Here is an 18,517-nt window from a genome sequence, read left to right on the forward strand (position 1 = left end):
TAAAATTAATTAATTAACTAACAATTATGCCATGGCCGGGGTCGCCATGCTTTATCTCCTACTGAGATCAGGCACCCAGGGTCATACTCACCACAAGTCTTCGGAGCCTACCCGGATACATGAAAGGACGAGTCGACTGGGAAGTGTTCAATCACTTTTATTTTAACATGTTGAAAGGTTTAAGAGCAGAGAGAGCAAGTGGGAGGAACGGGGAGGGTAAAGCGTCGAGCCAAGGAAAGAGTAGGAAGAGCCCCTCCCATCACCAGACCAAGCCATGTATACTCCATAGTGCAACCCCGCCTCCATACTCATGAAGAGCAATCACAATGCATGGGCGGCCAATGACGGAGACTTGGCTAGAACCCATAGGTCTAGGTGCCTCAAGGGACACAGAGTGGGCGTGTGGATGGAGACGTGGCAGGAGTATAGTACTCTGCCACCTCGACTACCATCTGCTCAACCCCTACGTATGTGTAACTCTCATTTCGTTAGGAGGGCGGGTATCACACCACGGACATATTCGTGACCAGCCCAGAACGGTGGGCCCTAACGCAATTACACTAGATTCTCAAAGAGATTATAATCTCCAGTGCTGGAGGATGCATTACATTCTAGGTCTCACCAATACCATCAAAATTCTTGCTCAACTATTAAAATATCATAGCTCTGTAAAATTCTCCCAAATTGCAATGCCTCAAACTCGCATATATAGTCTTCAAATAAAAAGCAAAAGAAACATTAAAATACAACAAATATAGAAAAAAGTACTTAATGGATTCAGAGACTCCCTAACTCTGACACTCCCTGCATCAACTCAAGCAAGTCATTTCCCTGGACTTCAGTTTCCTCATCTGTAAAATGAGGGGATTGGACTTGATAAACCCTGAAGTCCCTTCAGGTTCTAGGTATATGATTGTATGGTCCTATGAAGCATTTCTTTCACCTACTAATGCTTTGACTGGTTGTATTTTGGAGCAGCTGCCAGGCTGTAATATTTCTCCAAGCCACCAGGTAGCAGTCTAAGCTTGCAATGCAAATCAACTCAAAGATAAATGCATGAATGTTTTTCTTTCAACTAACTCATGCTTTACCTAGTCAGATAGCAGAAGCCATCCTTGCTGTCTCATCCTTAAACATCTTCAACTGCTCTCTTTGTCCCTGCATTTAAAGTTTAGGCTCATGTGTTCACTTGTTCAGTTGTTTTTCAGTCATGTCTGACTCTTCATGACTCCATTTTGGGTTTTCTTGGCAAAGAAACTGGAGTGGTTTGCTATTTCCTTCTCCAGCTCATTTTTACAGATGAGAAAACTGAAACAAATAGGGTTAAGTGACTTCATCATGGTCATACAGCTAGTAAGTGTCTGAGGCCAGATATGAACTCAGGAAGATGAGTCTTCCTGATTCCAGGCCCGGCACTCTATCCACTGTGCCACCTGGCTGCCCCAGGTACATGTACATCCCAACAATAGTTAAGAACTTTCTTGGCAATGCCCCAGCCCATTTGATTCCAGTTTCCCACCCCTTCCACTTCACTAAGGATATCCCCAAAGGACCCAGTCATCATATAGGTAACAATGAATTTACTATCTTAAAAAAATATGGCAAATATAACAAAGAGTTTTGAAGTAACTGAGCACAGTTATTTCAGGTAAAATTGATCATCCTCTTCTGCATTATGTCTCTTCTCAATTTCAAGGAAGGGGAGACTGAGTTACCTTTGTAGGGGAGAATATCATGACTCTGACAGCAAAGTCACTAAGAGATGATGAAGTCACCTACACATATTCTAGCTTATCCCATATCATCAAAAATTTAGAGCTAGAAGGGATCTCAGCTTAATCCCCTCATTTTAGAGATGAGGACATAGGATCTGAAGGAGGTGAAATCATTTTCCAAAGATCAGTTAGTAAGTACTGAAGGTGGGATTTAAATCCAGGTCCTCTGATTTCTGTTTTACTGCTCTCATAGAGAAGACATTCAACTCCTAATCAGCCACCAAGTGAATCCATTTTTTGGCTCAATGGACCAGAAAGTTGTTTAATATTTTAGTAAAATGCCAATACATGCCCACCTGGAAATGTCCTTTATTCTCCTCCTCCACCCCCACCCCCGCCCAGATTCCTTTTCTGAGTATCTTTATGTGTGGCCAACAGAAGTCTATGAATGAATAAGCCATGTCATAGTACCATGGGTCATCTTTGGGTTCACTCATTAAGTCACTTATATGGCCAGATGCTTGAATTTTCTACTGATATTGTAGATTCACTCTGAGATATGTCATTTAAAGAGCAAACTCTTCAGGAGAGCAAATACCAGAAAGACCCAAGAGTCAAAATTGGATTAGTCTACCATTTAAAAGTTCTATCAATCTCTAGTGACTATCCTTTATGGTGATTTCTCAATTGTGCATGTTCAGGTCAACATTTCTATTCCTAACAGTCCACTCCCTCCTCCACCCCATTATGAATAAGGAAGATGGCACAAAAGTATTATATTCAAGACAAAACCTTAGTTCAGATAAATGAATATAGAAATTATCTACATGGATGAAATACTACATGTAAGTTCTCAGAGGGGAAATTAACAAGTAGTTTAGATGATGCTTTCTGAGAATGAGTTATATGAATTCCCAGACCATAGCTTGTAACAGAGAAATGACAGTTTACTAGCTATGGGCAGAATATGTCTTCAAGGGCTGGTAAGAGTTTATGTGCTTGGAGCCTTGAAAATCTACTCAAAAATGTTTTAAATTGAAGAGAAAAATGGAAGGAGGTTTCTACTTAGTTTACCCATCAATCCAGAAACCATAGAGCATAGTTATAATGAAGAAAATAGACTATTTGAGAAACCCAGAAGTTTGCTTGAGACAAAACCCAGGAAAGGACATCATAGGAAAGCCATGACCTCAAATGACTATGCACAAATGTATTAAGTAGAGGCAATAAGCTTGATGAATTAAGTCCCCAAAATTATGAGATAAATTTGATCTCAAAGGTATCAGTGAAATGTGGAGGCATGAGACCACGACTGGAATACAGCTCTGGATGAGTAAATCTTATTAAGTATTACAAAGATATACATATGCAGCCAAATCCCAGAACCCAAAAGGGAAAGCATCATAAAGAGCACTTGTGTGATGGGCATAGCCCAGTGAAGGGCTGGGGAATACACTTAGACTTTGGAGTAGGAGGATCTAATCCTTCCTCTTATGCTTAATGCCTGTGTGTTCTTGGGTAAATCAGTAATCTCCCTGCTACTTCATTTTGTTATCTGTAGAATCAGGCAGGAGGTCTAACTGACCTCTGAGATCCCTCCCAGGTCTAGATGTCAGGTCAGTGTAGGCAGAAATAGAAATGATTTTTGTATGGGGTATAGCCCAGCTGATGAAGATCATTTCTTTTCATCTCTGTCATGACTCTAGGGCTCAGGAGTTGGTTAATAGACAAAGACAGACTGGACCAGCAACTTCTGATGATACTGGGATAGGAAATCCATTATACCTCCTTCCTTGATCTAGAGGATATAAGAATGTCTTCTTTTTGTGACAGGAAAGAAGCCTGTCACAATAAGAAGAATCCATACTTTGAGGGCAATCTATTTTCACTTTCTTTCTTTTTTGCCTCCTGGGCCACGGTAAGGGGGGAGAGACAGACAGACAGACAGACAGACAGACAGACAGAAAGAGAGAGAGAAGTTAGAGTGACCAGGGAATTCATGCACTGGTGCAAACACCATGACTTTATTGGCCAGAATCAGTCAAGCTACTGGCGCCATAAGCAGGAATTGTGACTAGGGATCCTAGAGAAGAGAGTAATAACTGCACCACAAAGACAAAAGAAATCCAGGGTTGGTGACTAATACAACATTCTAGAGTCCCTTTTCACTGATAAGCATGGGGAAACTGATTTCTCTCTTTAGTCCATGGGAGTGAGGTGGGGAGTCTACCTATTCTTTTATTAGCTTCAGCCCTATGAGATCAGGATGTCTCCTTCCATACCCTAAGATCTAGGAATGATTCAGAATAATAGCTGGGGGGTGGGGTGGTTGGTGGCAACTATTTTCACATAGAAGTGTTTGTTCTAATTCCCTTTTGACTTTATCCTATATGCAATCAACTACATGATGACAGCATGCCAAAATCTCTGAGTCTATGTGTAAGGCTGGGAAGGCCAACTGAAACAATCAAATGAATCCTTCCCATTCCAAATTAAGCAACTAATAAGATGTCATCTCCTAATGTTTTTATGGACATATTTGATAGAATCAATCAGAGATATGAACCAGTTGTGAACAAGACAGGCATCTCCATTATTTAATCAAACTAAGGCATTATACTAGATAGGGAAAGTCCTTCAAATTGATTGGGTGAAATGGGGTGATACTGCACAGAAAGTATATCAGGACTGGTTAAGGAGAATTGACGGCTTGTATAAAACTGGCAAACTAGTTTGGAATAGAGGATTCCAGAGTCTTCCTAGTCAGTGGTGGAAAGAGTCCCAGCCAAGTCCCTGAGAAGGAGTCACTTTTGGAAGAGGAGACCAGTGAGCCTCCTTCCTTCCCCACCTGTGACCAGAAGAAGACTTTGTAAACTTTAGAGAGTCAGGGATTTTTGATTTATTATTGGCCTCCTAGTCCTGGCAACATCCTTGGACACAGTTAACACAGTGTCTGTATTAAAAGGAGAGTACAAACTCCACATACTGAGGAAAGGTAAGAAAATCAATGGAAGGATCACACCGGTTGGGGATTCAAGTGTGCTAGCACTTAAAAAAAACCCCACCCTATTCCTAGTCTAAATCACCAAAGATAAAAAAATGCAAATAAGAACCCTGAGGATTTATCTTATACTCATCAAAACGGAAAAGATAACAAAAACTGGAAAAAGTCAATGTTGAAGGTATTATGGAAAGATAGGAGCCCTGAAGCATTATTGATGGAGCTTTAATGGAGATAATTATCTAGAATTATGTAAATAAAGTGGCAAAAAATGTCCATAACTTTTGACCTAGAGATTCCATAGCCAGGCACAAGCCCTAAGGAAGACTCTGATAAAAAGAAAGGCTCCATATATACCAACATATTAATAGAAGCACTTTCTTTTTCAGGATCAAGTCATTAGAAACAAAGTAGATGTCTGTCAACTGGAGAATGGATAAGAAAATTTTGGTATATGAATGCAATATAATATTACTGTGCTATAAGAAACTGTGAATGTGATGAATACAGAGAAGCATGGAATAACTTACATTAACTGATGCAAAGTGAAGTAAGCAGATCTAGTAAAACAGTATATACAATGACTACAACAATGAAAAAAAAGAAGAACAATTACCAAAAAATAATAAAAAAAACTATGCTGCAAAATTGCAAAAATTATTCCTAAAGAAATGATACAAGAAGACAAGTTGCCTCCACTTCTTTGCAGAGGTGGAAAATCCATGGGTGTGGAATGTTTCATTATTGTAATTTTTTTCTATGTATTGATCACTTTACAAGAAGATATAACAAGAATAGAAGTCCAACTCTTCCCTGAAGATAGGAGTACTCTATACCTCATACCACTGCAGACCCTGAGGAGGGTGTTGTCAAACTCATAGCATTTACTCCCGCAAAGTTCAGTTCTAAATGCAGAATAACTGATGAACAAAGCACTCTGGCTCGATTGCTCTCTATCTTCTTCTAAACCATCTTCTTCTAAGCAGGTGACTTGGGGCTTTGTTCCTCACATACCTTGGTTGACCCCAAAACTCTGGCATGGACTCATATCATTCGATCTCTGGTGACTCACTCTTCTGATCTTTCAAAGCTCACAAGATCACAGCCCAGTCCTTTCTATTTGCAGTATTCTTTCACCAAATGCAGGAAAGAATAGGCACAACAGGAATAAGAGCAAGAGTAGAGCCTTTTGCTCATAGCTTCATATTGAACATGGTGGGAGAGATGATCATTGGTGCTAGATCTCTCTCTCTTTCTCTTGTTCTCTCTCTCTCTGTCATTGTCTCTCTCTGTCTTTCTCTCTCATTGTCTCTCTCTCTTGTTCTCTCTCTCATTCTCTTTCTCTCTCGTTCTCTCTCTCAACTCAGAATCTTAGAGCAATCTTTTGTCTCTTTGAGTTAGACTTGAAAGACAGAGGGATCATTTTGGGCAGTTAGTGCCTTTTGAATGTATACCAAGGTCTGCTCAATAGTCAACAAGAGGTAAACAGATTGGAAACATCAGAATACCTGCTCATTCTCCAAATCAGGGATCAGGGCCCTTCCATTACATGTCACTATGCCTTTCTGGAAGCAAGCACCCCAGCCTCTTCCACCTAGGCTAGTATCAGCAAAGCAGTTGTGCATTCTCTGGGAATGAGGCTCCCCTTGGCTAGTTCTCCTATTACATAAATGTATACAAAATAAATCCAAGGAAATTTTGTAGGAACGGACACTAGAAGCTAGGGGATCAGAAATGGATTCACATGGAAGGTGGAATTTGAGCTGTTTTTTTTTAAATCATTTATATAGTTCTTACTATGTACCAGGCACTGTCCAAGTTCTATATTCCCTGTTCCATCTAGTTTTGGAGGAAACAAGGAGTTCTAAAAGGTGAAGCTAAGAGAGAGTGCATTCCAGGCCTAATTCTCTGAATGGGGGGGGGGGACTAGGCAAGGAACAGCCACTTCAAAGAAACAGAGAAGGTAGATGGAGTGTCATGAATGAGGAACAGCAAGAAGGCAAGCCTGACTGGGTCACAGAGAATGGGAATAGGAGCAAAATATAAGATTGGAAAGGTATTTTGGTACTATGGTATAAAAGACTTTAAAAGTAAAACAACAAAACAATATCAAACCAAAAAACCTTTTTGGTTCATTCTAAAAGCAATAGGAAGTCACTGAGTAGGGAAATGATATGGCTAGCACTGCATATTAGTAATATTGATTTAGCAGTTGTGGGAAGGATGGATTATAGAGAGAAGAGTCTTAAGGTAGGGATTTCTATTAGAAGACTATTGTAATAGTTTTAACAGGAGATGAATGCCTGAACAAGTATGTCTATAGGAATATAGAGATGAAAATAGACATGAGAGAGATTGTGGAGGTAGAAGCAGTAAGATTTATAACTGATTGCATATGTTGGGTAAGGGAGAGTGAGGAGTTTGGAAGAACACTAAGGTTCAGAAGTTGGTTGACTAGGCTGAAGGAGGCAGATGATAGAAATGATCTAGGGCTAAGACAACAGGACAAGGAAACTATGTAAGGACCTCATTTTTCTTATAAGACTGGAAGTTTGAGATCCTTTTCTATTTTTTCCTTATATTTTTTGGTTGGGGTATACATTTGAAAGCTCCAAGACAGAAAGTAAACCATGAGAACTTTATAAAATACTATATGTTTGTTAAAATTAAAATATGTACTCAGAAGTTTGGATAAATGCAAATTTCTATATTTTTGTGAATTGTACCACATGGACCTTTTGAAACTCTTTAGTCTAACCTGTTGAGCAGGCATTTGAAAGCGTAATGAAAGACAGAGGAGAAGTTCATGACCAAACAAAGAATAGAGAGGGTGATAGAGGATAAAAAAAAATTTTATTGCATAAAATTCACAACTTTTTGCACAAATAAACCCAAAGCATCTAAAACTAGAAGAGATATAGGTAATGGGGAAAATGTTTGCAGCAAGTTCCTCTGATAAAGTTATCATTTTCAAAATATATAAAGAATTAGGGGCAGCTAGGTGGTGCAGTGGATAGAGCTCCAGTCCTGGAATCAAGAGGACCTGAGTTCAAATCCAGCCTCAGACACTTGACACTTAACTAGCTGTGTGACCTTGGGCAAGTCAAAAGGTACAACTCGGCCTTCTATCATTTTGCTTTCTTACTAGCTATAAATGAGGAAGAGAGAACCAAGTAGGGGAGAGACACCTTTCCTATTATCCTACCAGGCCATGGTGGCTACGAGCAAATGCCTTACTTTTGTCTCATTTGTGCCTGTTCTTCCCTGAGTAGGCGACCAAGCAACAGAATCAAAAGGGATATGTTGCTAAGACCTTCTGAATGCAAAAGTTCAATGGTACTGTTGGTACCATTGGCAGTCAGAGATGATTAGTGGTGGTAGTTCCTTTGCTGAGAAAGCAGTGTCTTAAAGTTATTTTTCCTACCAGATGCTTTTCATTCATGTGTGAAAATCATAAAAGTCCTTGTAACAACAGATGAAATGTTGTTTGACAATCTTTTGATGAAGAACATAAAGCAAGTTATAAAGATACTCCACTTCCACTTTTTCTGTGTCAGAATCATGAGGAGAAAGGGGCTAATGACCAGGTTTAAGCATCTCATTATCACCTCTTGAATGGAAGTCTTTTCAGCACATTTCTCACAGCTGCATTCACCTCCTTGTTCCGCAGGCTATAGATGATGGGGTTCAGCATGGGGGTCACTACTGAATAGAACAATGTGATAAATTTGTCCGCAATTGAATTTTTGGACTTGGGCTTCATATACATGAAGAGGATGGTCCCATAAAACACAGTCACCACAGTCAAGTGTGCTGAACAAGTAGAAAAGGCTTTTTTCCTCCCTTCTGCAGAGTTGATTCTCAGGATGGCAGAGAGAATAAAAATATAGGAGATAATAATTAACAATAATGGAGAGAATGCAAGTGTTATGCTGTCTATCAACAACAATTTCATTCAAGGAGATGTCAACACAGGCCAGCTTTAGTATGGCTAAGATTTCACAAAAAAAATGATTAATCATATTTTTCCCACATAAGGGCAACCCTGTTGAAAGAGCTGTTTCTATAGTCGAGTTGAGAAAACCTACAACCCAGGATGTAACCACCAGCTGCACACAATGTCTCTTGTTCATGATTATAAGGTATCTGAGGGGATTACAGATGGCCACATACCGATCATAGGCCATTGTGGCTAAAAGCACACACTCTGTGGACCCCATGGCAAGGAAGATATACATTTGAATCATACACCCAGAGAAGGAGATGTTTTTTCTCCCTGATGAGAAGTTTGTCAACATTCTGGGGACAAAAGAGGATGTAAAACAGATATCTAAGAAGGAGAGATTACTGAGGAAAAAATACATTGGGGTGTGAAGGTGACAATCCAGGATAGTCAGAATAATTATACTAGTATTCCCCAATATGATTACCATGTACATCACCAGACATAAAAGAAAGATGAACATTTCAGTCTTTGGGTATTCTGAAAACCCCAGTAGAACAAACTCCTTCCCAGATGTCCGGTTGAGTCCTTCCATCACATTTTCTTTCACCTGTAGCAGTTCCAACAGAGAAGAACAGTTGCTTAGTGATTGGTCCCTGGGGGAGTGGGAAGCTTAGGAAGGGGGGAATTAACCAATTAGCACAAACTGATATTAAGGAAGAAGCCACAGACTAGAACCTGGAAGTTGTAGCTCTAGCCTTTGTTAAAAAGGAAGCTCAATTCCTTCCAAAAGGATTTACTGAGCCCCTCCTATCAATCAAGCAAAAAAACATTGACACCCACTTAAAAACTCAATTAAACATGTAACCCATGTCATAGGATTATCGATTTAGATCTAGAGGGTACCTTAGAGATCATCTAGTCCAACCTCCTCATCTTATAGATGAGGAAATAGAGGCCTAGTTTGGTAACCATCATTTTTCACATATTGAATCTTTAATAGGGAGAGCAAAGGTTAATGATGGAAGGAAAAGCTTCAAAATTTCATCAATGGCCTGCTGAACATCCCCACCCAAATGTCCTAAAATCTTCTCAAACTCAAAATGTCAGTGTGGTATGGTGAAACGAACACTGGCTTTGGAGTCAGAGAACCTCGGTTCAAAATGTCTCAGGCTTCATGTGACCTTGGTCAAGTCATATGTCCTCCCTAGGTCTCAGTTTACTCATCTATTACTAACTATTAGAGTTAATAATCTAATTCCAATTAGATCACTCTATCTGATTGGAGTAACAACATCTCCAATAGTTATTATTACTGTAGTGGAGTGACAACACCAGTAGAGGGTGTTACTCATCTAATACCCTCTATAAAATGAGGATGTCAGACTACTTTCAGTTTACAGTGTCTTCAAGCTCCAGTTCAATAGTACTATGACCTTCAATCCCGTGATCTTGTCCTTCAGACTCATTCCTATTGCCACCTTCACGCCAAGACCCAAAGGTGGATGAGCACAATCCTAACCCTGAAGGAGTACACAACCTAGCAGACCTATCAGGTGAAAGAGGGCACCAGCCATGATCTCTGAATAATTATCTCAAATCTCTACTCTCTGTGAGAAAAAAGATACTTAAAATTGTTCCTGAGAAGAAACAGGACACTGACATTGTTGATAGAAATATATGAATAACGACAGGTTAAACTAAACTGTGTCAGCAGTAATCAAGTGTTTCTGGTTATTCAAATGCAAAGGAAAGGAGCATATAGAAGGCTGCCGAGAGATACAAGTAATTATACTAAGGAGATACAAAAATGTAAAAAGGGAAGAGCCCTCACTTTCCAGGAGTTTCCATTCTGATATGAAATGGAAAGAGTGCAATTTATGCAGCCTTTTCTCATGGAAAGTAGAGATTTGAGATAATTATTCAGAGATCATGGCTGGTGCCCTCTTTCACCTGATAGGTCTGCTAGGTTGTGTATGCCTTCAGGGTTAGGATTGTGCCTCTTCCACCTTTGGATCTTGGCGTGAAGGTTGCAAAAAGAATGAGTCTGAAGGCAAGATCATGGGATTGAAGGTCATAGTATTACTGAACTGGAGCTCGAAGAGACTGCAAACTCAGAGTAGTCTAATGGTCTCATTCTATAGATGAGTAAACTGAGAACTAGGGAGGACACATGACTTGCCCAACGTCACATGAAGCCTGGGACATTTTGAACCGAGGTTCTCTGACTCTAAAGCCAGTGTTCTTTTAACCGTATCACACTGACATTTTGAGTCTGAGAAGATTATAGGACATTTGGGTGGGGATGTTCAGCAGACCACTGATGAAATTTTGAAGCCTTTCCTTCTATCATTAACCTCTTGCTCTCCCTATTGAAGATTCAATATATGAAAAATGATGGTTACCAAATCAGTAAATTCACCTCAATAGTTTAGTCATCATTAAGACTGAGTAGATTGACCATAAAACTTTGCTGCTTTGTAAGCAATCTCCTGTGCTTGCATATCAAGTGCTTCCTTCTCCAGAGACTACATTGGAATTTCAGAAACTCATAATAATCTGTGTGTGTAATGAACTGCCAGATATTTTCTAAATAATTCTTTTCACTTGACCAGGTATAAAAACACTCTTGATATGATTAGAGAAAACCAAAGTTTCTGTTTACCTTCAAGCATGTGTTATTTTCTTCTTTATCTGCTGTTGACTTGATTTCTAAAACATCTTAGATTCCCAAGAGGCTTTGGGTTCTTCTCCTGGAACAGTTTGTCATGAAGTGATCAAACACAAGATTCTCAGAAATATCAGCACCAATAACATATTCTTTTTGCATGAAGAATCTCACTGGGGAGATTTTTTCTCTCTCTTCTCCAGAGCAAGATGAGAAGCAGCACAGTCAGACCTGGCTTATGCTTCTGATACATGAAAGAAGTCTTGCATGAGGCTACTAAGGTGATCTCACAGAACATTTAGCTGTGTAACTCCTGCTGTTCCATAGTGCCTAAAATTGGGACCATTCTCTGAAGGACCAAGCCTGCTCTGGGAAAACAATTTCATACTTTCTTTTCAGGGACCTACTCCATCCCTTAGGCAATTTCAACTTGAGAGTTGGGAACTTCAGTATACCCTGAGGAATATTATAGCCCAAACTTTTGCGTATTACACAGACTCAATTATCTAAACTTGGTTTTTGTTTTCTTGTTTTGTTTTGAAGCACCAATGATTCCCAGTTATGGCTTTTTTAGAAATATTTTGTTGGGCTATCAGGCTCTTGCCTTAAAGAACACTTCTCAAAGATGTCAGAAACCGGAAATATCAAGAAGTCTTCTATTATTATAAATATTACCTACATATTACACCAAAAACTTGCCCAGAGAAATATGATTCTTTACACATGGATAAAAGTAAAGGAAACTATAAATCTGTGGAATTGAAACTGAAAATATGGGGATGCTGAATTTTTGCTCATAAACTAAGTGGAAAGCAGTCAACAGCAAAGAAATTTCTTGTACTGCCACTGGTCAGGACTTTGTTCAACAACTGAAAGTCTAAAAAAATTGCTTGAGGCACAGAGAAATTAAATGCAGGTTGGTTTGTCATAAAACACTGAGAAAAATGAAAAATCCAACATAATTTCAAACATATAAAGCACCATATACCTCATATCACCTACTCATCTGTATTTATTCCCTTTTGAAAAGAATTGGTGGCTTTAATAGGAGTGTTTTTTCATCTCTACTGATGCATCTGGTAGAGAATTTGGAGTGAGTGGACCTGGGTTAAATTCATACTACTTTGTGAGCTTGCACAAGTCACTTAATCTCCCTAGATCTCAGTTTCTTTTTCTGTCAGGGAGACCAATTTGAAGGGTATTGAAATAGTCCATGCAAGAAGCAATGAGGGCCTGAGCAAAGATTTTCATTGTGTGAGTGGAAAGAAGGAGATGTCTATAAGAGATGTTGTAAAGATAGGAAAATCATTTTGGAAGCTCTTTGGAGGGTGGATTGGAGTGGGGAAAGATTTGAAGCATGGAGATCAATTAGATGATTATTGAAAACCCAAACCTAGATTATAACAATCATCTGCTCCCTTCATTCCTAATATTGAATGGAACTAGAGGACATCATGAAACTGAGCTGATTGGATCTACTAACTTTTTATGTTATCTAATTACAACTGAGCCTTCATGGTAGTAAGGCAACCCTATTCCCCTCTAACAGATTCCTTATCTCACTCGCCATTCCTATTGCAAACATTCTTATTTCTCCTCAAGCCTCAACTGAGAATCTCACATCATGCTTCACCAAAAACTTTAAGGCTGAACAGCACAAACTCCCTATTCCCCCCCGATATCACATTTCTCCGTCATCATCCCTTACTCCAACTTCACTCTATTTTCTGATGAAGAGTTAGACCTCTTTGCCAAGGCCACCTTGTCTGCAGGTACCCTGGATCCAATCTCCCCTAGTACTTTCCAGCAAATTGACCTCACTGTCATCCCACTTTTTTCTCTGTTCTTCAATATCTCCTTATATACTGGTGCCTTTCTCTACTTCCTGCATATCTATCTCTCTCTTATTCTTAAAATGTTCTTGTTTTATCCTATCATCCTCAATAGCTTTTCTCTTATATTTCTACTTCCTTTAAACTCTTTGAAAGATATTCAATACCTTCATTTCCCTTTTTATCATCTTTTTTTCAGATCCTCTGTAACCCGGCTTTAAAATTCAACTGTAACTGTTCTTTTCAAAGTTAACAGTAATTTCTTTGCTGCCAAATACAATTGCCTTTCCCAATCTTCGTTCTTCCTCAGCAGTCTATAACATTTGATTCTGTTGGTCATCTCCTCTTGTACCCTCTTCTCTCCTGGTTTTTGTGACCCTGCTCTATCTCAGCCCTCTTTGTACCTGCTTAGTCACTCCTTCTCAGTCTATTTTACTAGATCTTCATCCATATCATACTTCCAACTGTGTGTGTCCTCCAAGGCTCTTTTCTGGGCCCTTTTTCCTTTTCTCCCTGTGCTATCCCATTTACTTGATCAGCTTTCTTGGGTTCAGTTATCATCTATATGCAGGTGATTTTTCTGATCTATATATCTAGCCCTAATCTCTCTTCTGAGTTCCAATATTGTGTCTTCAATACAAGGCCTATTTGAATTTTTGAACTTGATGTCTCATAGTTATCTTAGAATCAACATGTTTAAGAGAGAACTCATTATCTTTCCCCCCAAATCTTATCTTAGTCTGAGCTTTCTTATTATTGTTGAGGACAGCACCATCCTTCCAATAACTCAGTTTTGAAATTTTGTGTTATCATTGATTCCTCACCCTTTTGCCCTAGATAACCAATTAATTTTCAATGTTTTCATTTCTACTATTGAAAGTTATGTTGACTCAGTATCCCAGTCCTGCTTATCAATCTGTGTTGGGGGAGGCATTACCCAGTCCCCTGATATTTGTCACATAGCCAAATCATCCCCTACTTGTGACCTTAATACCCCTACCTGCAAATTGTCATGTTCTTGTTACCTCGGGGAGGAATTTAGATGCAAGGGCCCAACTTCTTTTGCTGAGGTAAACCTATGTGAACTGTGTTAAAGTTACCTATAAAACCTGGCCCCATTTTGAAGCCTTTGCTGATCTTCAGCAATCAGCTCATCAACGTGTTGCTACCTTGATATACTTAGAATAAACTCCATTTAAATTTCTTTATCCTGAGTTTTGCCTCATTAGTCAAGGTCAAAGCCCAAATGAAGAATTTTCCTTTCAACACTACCTTTACATCTCTCCCCCCTTTCTCTCTGTCTCTGATTGTCTCTCTCTCTCTCTCTCTCTCTGTCTCTCTCTCTCTCTCTCTCTCTCTCTCTCTATGTCTCTCTCTGTCTCTCTCTGTCTCTCTCTCTCTGACTCTCTCTTTCTCTGTCTCTCTCTCTCTCTCTGTCTCTCTCTCTCTCTCTCCAAATTTATATTTATATACCTTTCTCTCCACTCATACAACCACACTCCTAGTCCAAGTGAGAATTGATAAAGAAGATAGTGAGACATACATTAAACTCTTACAAAAGGAGAGAGACTTACTCGAAGTTCAATAGATCAGGCCCACCTAGATCTGAATTGAATGATTAATATGAATGTATAAACCTCAGAGGAGAGGAGGTTACAGGATGATGGTATTAGAAGGATAGTCTGAAAGTGACAATGGTGAGTTGAGGGTATGAGAGAAACTGTCCTTATCCAGGAGGGATTAGGAAAGAGAAGAGTAAAAATTTCTGTGTATGTCTGCTACACTAATATTTTATTCTAGTTAAAGAAAGTGGTTCCATATTTCTGTAACTTGGAGTGGTTTTCAAAGTAACAATTTACCAGTAGAACACGACAGGAAAATGTGACATTTTTCTTGCTCTCTAGGTCTCCAAAGTTTGGCTTCCTTATTCTTTGAAATACTGTAGAGTTCCCAAATGTAACAGATACATATACATGTAGATGGAAAAGAGATGCAATACGGCCAGGGGGCTGGGCTTGGAGGCAAGAAAATCTGGTTAGAGTTATGCCTGTGACAAATGACAAAATTGGTAATATAATTGTTAATGTAATGACAGAAATTATTAATACCAATTGTAATATGGACTTCCTAATCCTCTTAGTCATCATGCCAATGTCAAAATTCTAGTAGTTTTCTGACATTCCCAGCATTAAGATAAAGGGATTAGGTTAAGCTGAACCATACCCTAGGTCCCCCAACCCAGGGATGTTGCCTTGTGGGGAGTCCAGCTCAAGCTGGATCTCAGCTTCTACTGTCCTTGCCTCCTTCCTTTTGGATTCATGGCATGAGGAGAAAACAAGCAAAATGAAGTGATTTTCTTTGCCCAGATTGCCAAGGGCCACTGGGGTGTCATGACCAGGACTTGCTACCTCATACTATCTCCTCCCCTTCTTCTCCTAAAACTATAAAAACTTTTTCATGAATCTCTTCGTTGGGAAATCCACTGGACATACTCCAGGGTGCCAGGTTTGCTACCCTGATATCTCACCTAAAGATGCTTTATTCTTCAACTCATGGTTTTTATTTATTTTAGGACTTGACAAATATAATAGCTATGTGACTATTAACATAACAAGTCTATTACCATCTCAGTGTCCTCATGAAATTTTCTAAAGTTACCTTCTATCTACTATGTGTGTATCCTATATGTGACTATATGTGTGTGTATACACACATACATGTACATATGTGTATAGGTATAGGTATATATATGTATAGCTACAGATAGATGTATGTGTGTATAAACTTATACATACACACATACTTAAAACATGCACACGTGCACACACACATTCTATCCCAGTAGATTGTAAACTTCTTTTTTGTTTTTCTTGTTTATTGAAGGTTTTGTTGGGGAGAGAGGATTTAGCTCTAGTGTTGCCAAAGAAAAGAAAAAAAGAAAGAAAAGTGGATAATTGCATAATTTTTTAAATGCACAGAAGAGAAGAGAAAGATGCTTAAAAGGAAACACAAATGAACAGGACATCTTTGAAAGAATCATGTGTACTTTAATAAGATCAAGCAATAAATAGAGATTTCAAGTTTCACATATTAATCTTTTTTCTCTCCTACTACATATAAAGGAGGTTTTTTGAGTGTTCATTAAATTCAGGGTTAATTTTTTTTAAAAAGAAAGTTAGCTCCTTGAAGGAAGGGGATGCTTTTTTTTTGCCTTTTATTGTATTTCTGAGGCTTAGCATAGTGCTTGGAGCAGAGTGTGTACTTAAGAAATGCTTGTTGATAATTTATGGATGAGTCATTGTTCTAGTGGACAGAGTTCTTACCCTAAGATTCCCCATTAACTGACAAAACCATAAGTTTACATCAAACAAACACAAAACCAAAAAAAATCAGAGTTCAATGGAAATAGATTTAAAAATTATACCTTAGTTTTGTTGACAGCTTAAAATTGTTTTATTCACATTGATGTGTTTTATTTTATGTTTCCTTCAGCTCAAAATATGTGTCATCTATGCTGCTCCCATTTCCTAAAATACTCCAGGTCTTACCATCTGCCATGCCTTTGTGCCCTACTACCATCTTAACTTTCAATATAGCTCATATGAACTTTGGGATTTTGACCTTGCCTCAACTGATAGTCACTTAGGAATTCCCAGCCTTTCCATTCTCAAGCTGAACTTTCTCTGATATATCCTGTCCTCTAATTAGACTGTGAACTTTTTGAAAACAGAGATTATCTTGATTTTCCTCAGTATCCCTAGTGCTTAGCACAATTCTTGGTAAATAATTTTTTTTTGTTTGTTTGTTTAGGCAATTGGGGTTAAGTGACTTGCTCAGAGTCACACAGCTAGTAAGTGTTATGTGTTGGAGGCTGGATTTGAACTCAGGTACTCCTGACTCCAGGGCTGGCACTTTACCCACTGTGCCACCTAGCTCCCCCAATAATAATCTTCTTAATAATTAAAAAAAATCAATTATTTATCCTGTTTGTTTTACCACAAAATGTTGCTTTGAATATTTTATTATACATGGGACCCTTCCTTCTATCTTTGTTTTTGGGATATATGTCCAATATCGGTGTCCCTAGGTGTCTATAGGTGTCAAAGGGAATGAAAGCTTAGTCTCTTTTTTAAACATAAGTTAAAACTATTCTCCAGAATGGTAAAACCAATTCACTGGCCTACCAACTGAGTATTATTGTGGCTGGCTTCCCTCTTCCAACATTGATTGTTTCTGTTTTTTGACATCTTTGTCAACTTTGGGGATGTGAGATAAATCCTCAGAGTGCCTTTGATTCGCATGGAAATAGTTTCGAATTATCTATAGCATTGTTCTGCCCCATTACTGCAAATAATCAGGATCTGGGACTTCAAGTTATTTTACTCTGTGGTCAATAAATTGTGAGAGGGGGAATCGAGCAGTTTGGACAAAGCTATTAGAATAGATGCAGAGGAAATTCTTTATCATTATCATGAGGAGGATTAAGGATCTGGAACAAACCCTTATCCCTGATAATCTTTCCATTTGAAATCAGAAAATGGTTTCTATGTAATTAGGTCTTTAGGGCATTATTCCTGAAGTACTAAAAAGTTATGAAGTTCTACAAGCCACAATTTAAATTACTTTAGGGACAAAATAAATCCCAAAGAGAAAATAGGGATTTAAGGTGCCTTCTAGAGCCCATGGCTTGTCCTTTTGAAATGGACTTCCACCATGGGGGGTCAATGATTGCATTTGGGCATCCTGCCAAATGAAATTGTCCTTAACCTTAAATTATGCAACTGTCGTTTCTTCATTCTTTCTCTATTTGTGAACAATAATGATTTAAGTATACTACCTTGATAATTTTTCAGGAATAAGCATGTCTTGAACATACAAGGTCTTTTACTTGTTATAACTGCAACTTCATGAGAGAACTAAATAATCATGACATCCTGGAGTAATGTATCTCCCCTTTAGGACTGACTTCTTTGGGAACCTATCAGCTGAAGAATCTTCAAAAGCAAATCGAAAAAAGTTGAAGATGAAAATGAAAGGAAAGCAGTCTTTCAAGAAAAGGTAAATTGAGTTGAAGACCATACACATGCTGATCAGTCAGTCTTGAGCAATAGAGCAGTACTCTGACTAATGCTAATGAGTTGAGTTAAATAAACAGTTGCAGAGGAAGATTTAGGCTCCATGTAAGGGAACCCTTTCTAACAATGAGTACTGTCCAAAAATAGAAGGAGTTTCTTTAGTAAATAAAGAGCTCCCATCCCTTGAGGTCTTTAACCAGAGATTGAGTTGGTTTGATGGAGATTATTGAAGGTACAGATTCTATCCTACTTAAATTCTATGGTTCTATATGTCCTGCCTTGT

At 38.6% G+C, this 18,517-nt stretch overlaps 1 long non-coding RNA gene and 1 pseudogene across 1 annotated transcript in view; one reads left to right on the forward strand and one right to left on the reverse strand.

Moving 5' to 3' along the window:
* The window catches only part of LOC144456823 (uncharacterized), a 38,203-nt gene extending 19,999 nt beyond the window's left edge, over nt 1-18,204 (forward strand). Inside the window, exon 3 of the long non-coding RNA XR_013485952.1 lies at nt 18,119-18,204. This is a non-coding gene — a long non-coding RNA (uncharacterized LOC144456823). The remainder of the gene's footprint in view (nt 1-18,118) is intronic.
* LOC110214611 (olfactory receptor 13D1-like) lies at nt 7,455-9,257 on the reverse strand (annotated as a pseudogene).
* Nucleotides 18,205-18,517: the final 313 nt, after the last annotated feature.

This window comes from Phascolarctos cinereus, unplaced genomic scaffold, assembly GCF_003287225.1.
Source record: "Phascolarctos cinereus isolate Bilbo 61053 unplaced genomic scaffold, phaCin_HiC Scaffold_4;HRSCAF=312, whole genome shotgun sequence".
NCBI classification, from domain to species: domain Eukaryota; kingdom Metazoa; phylum Chordata; class Mammalia; order Diprotodontia; family Phascolarctidae; genus Phascolarctos; species Phascolarctos cinereus.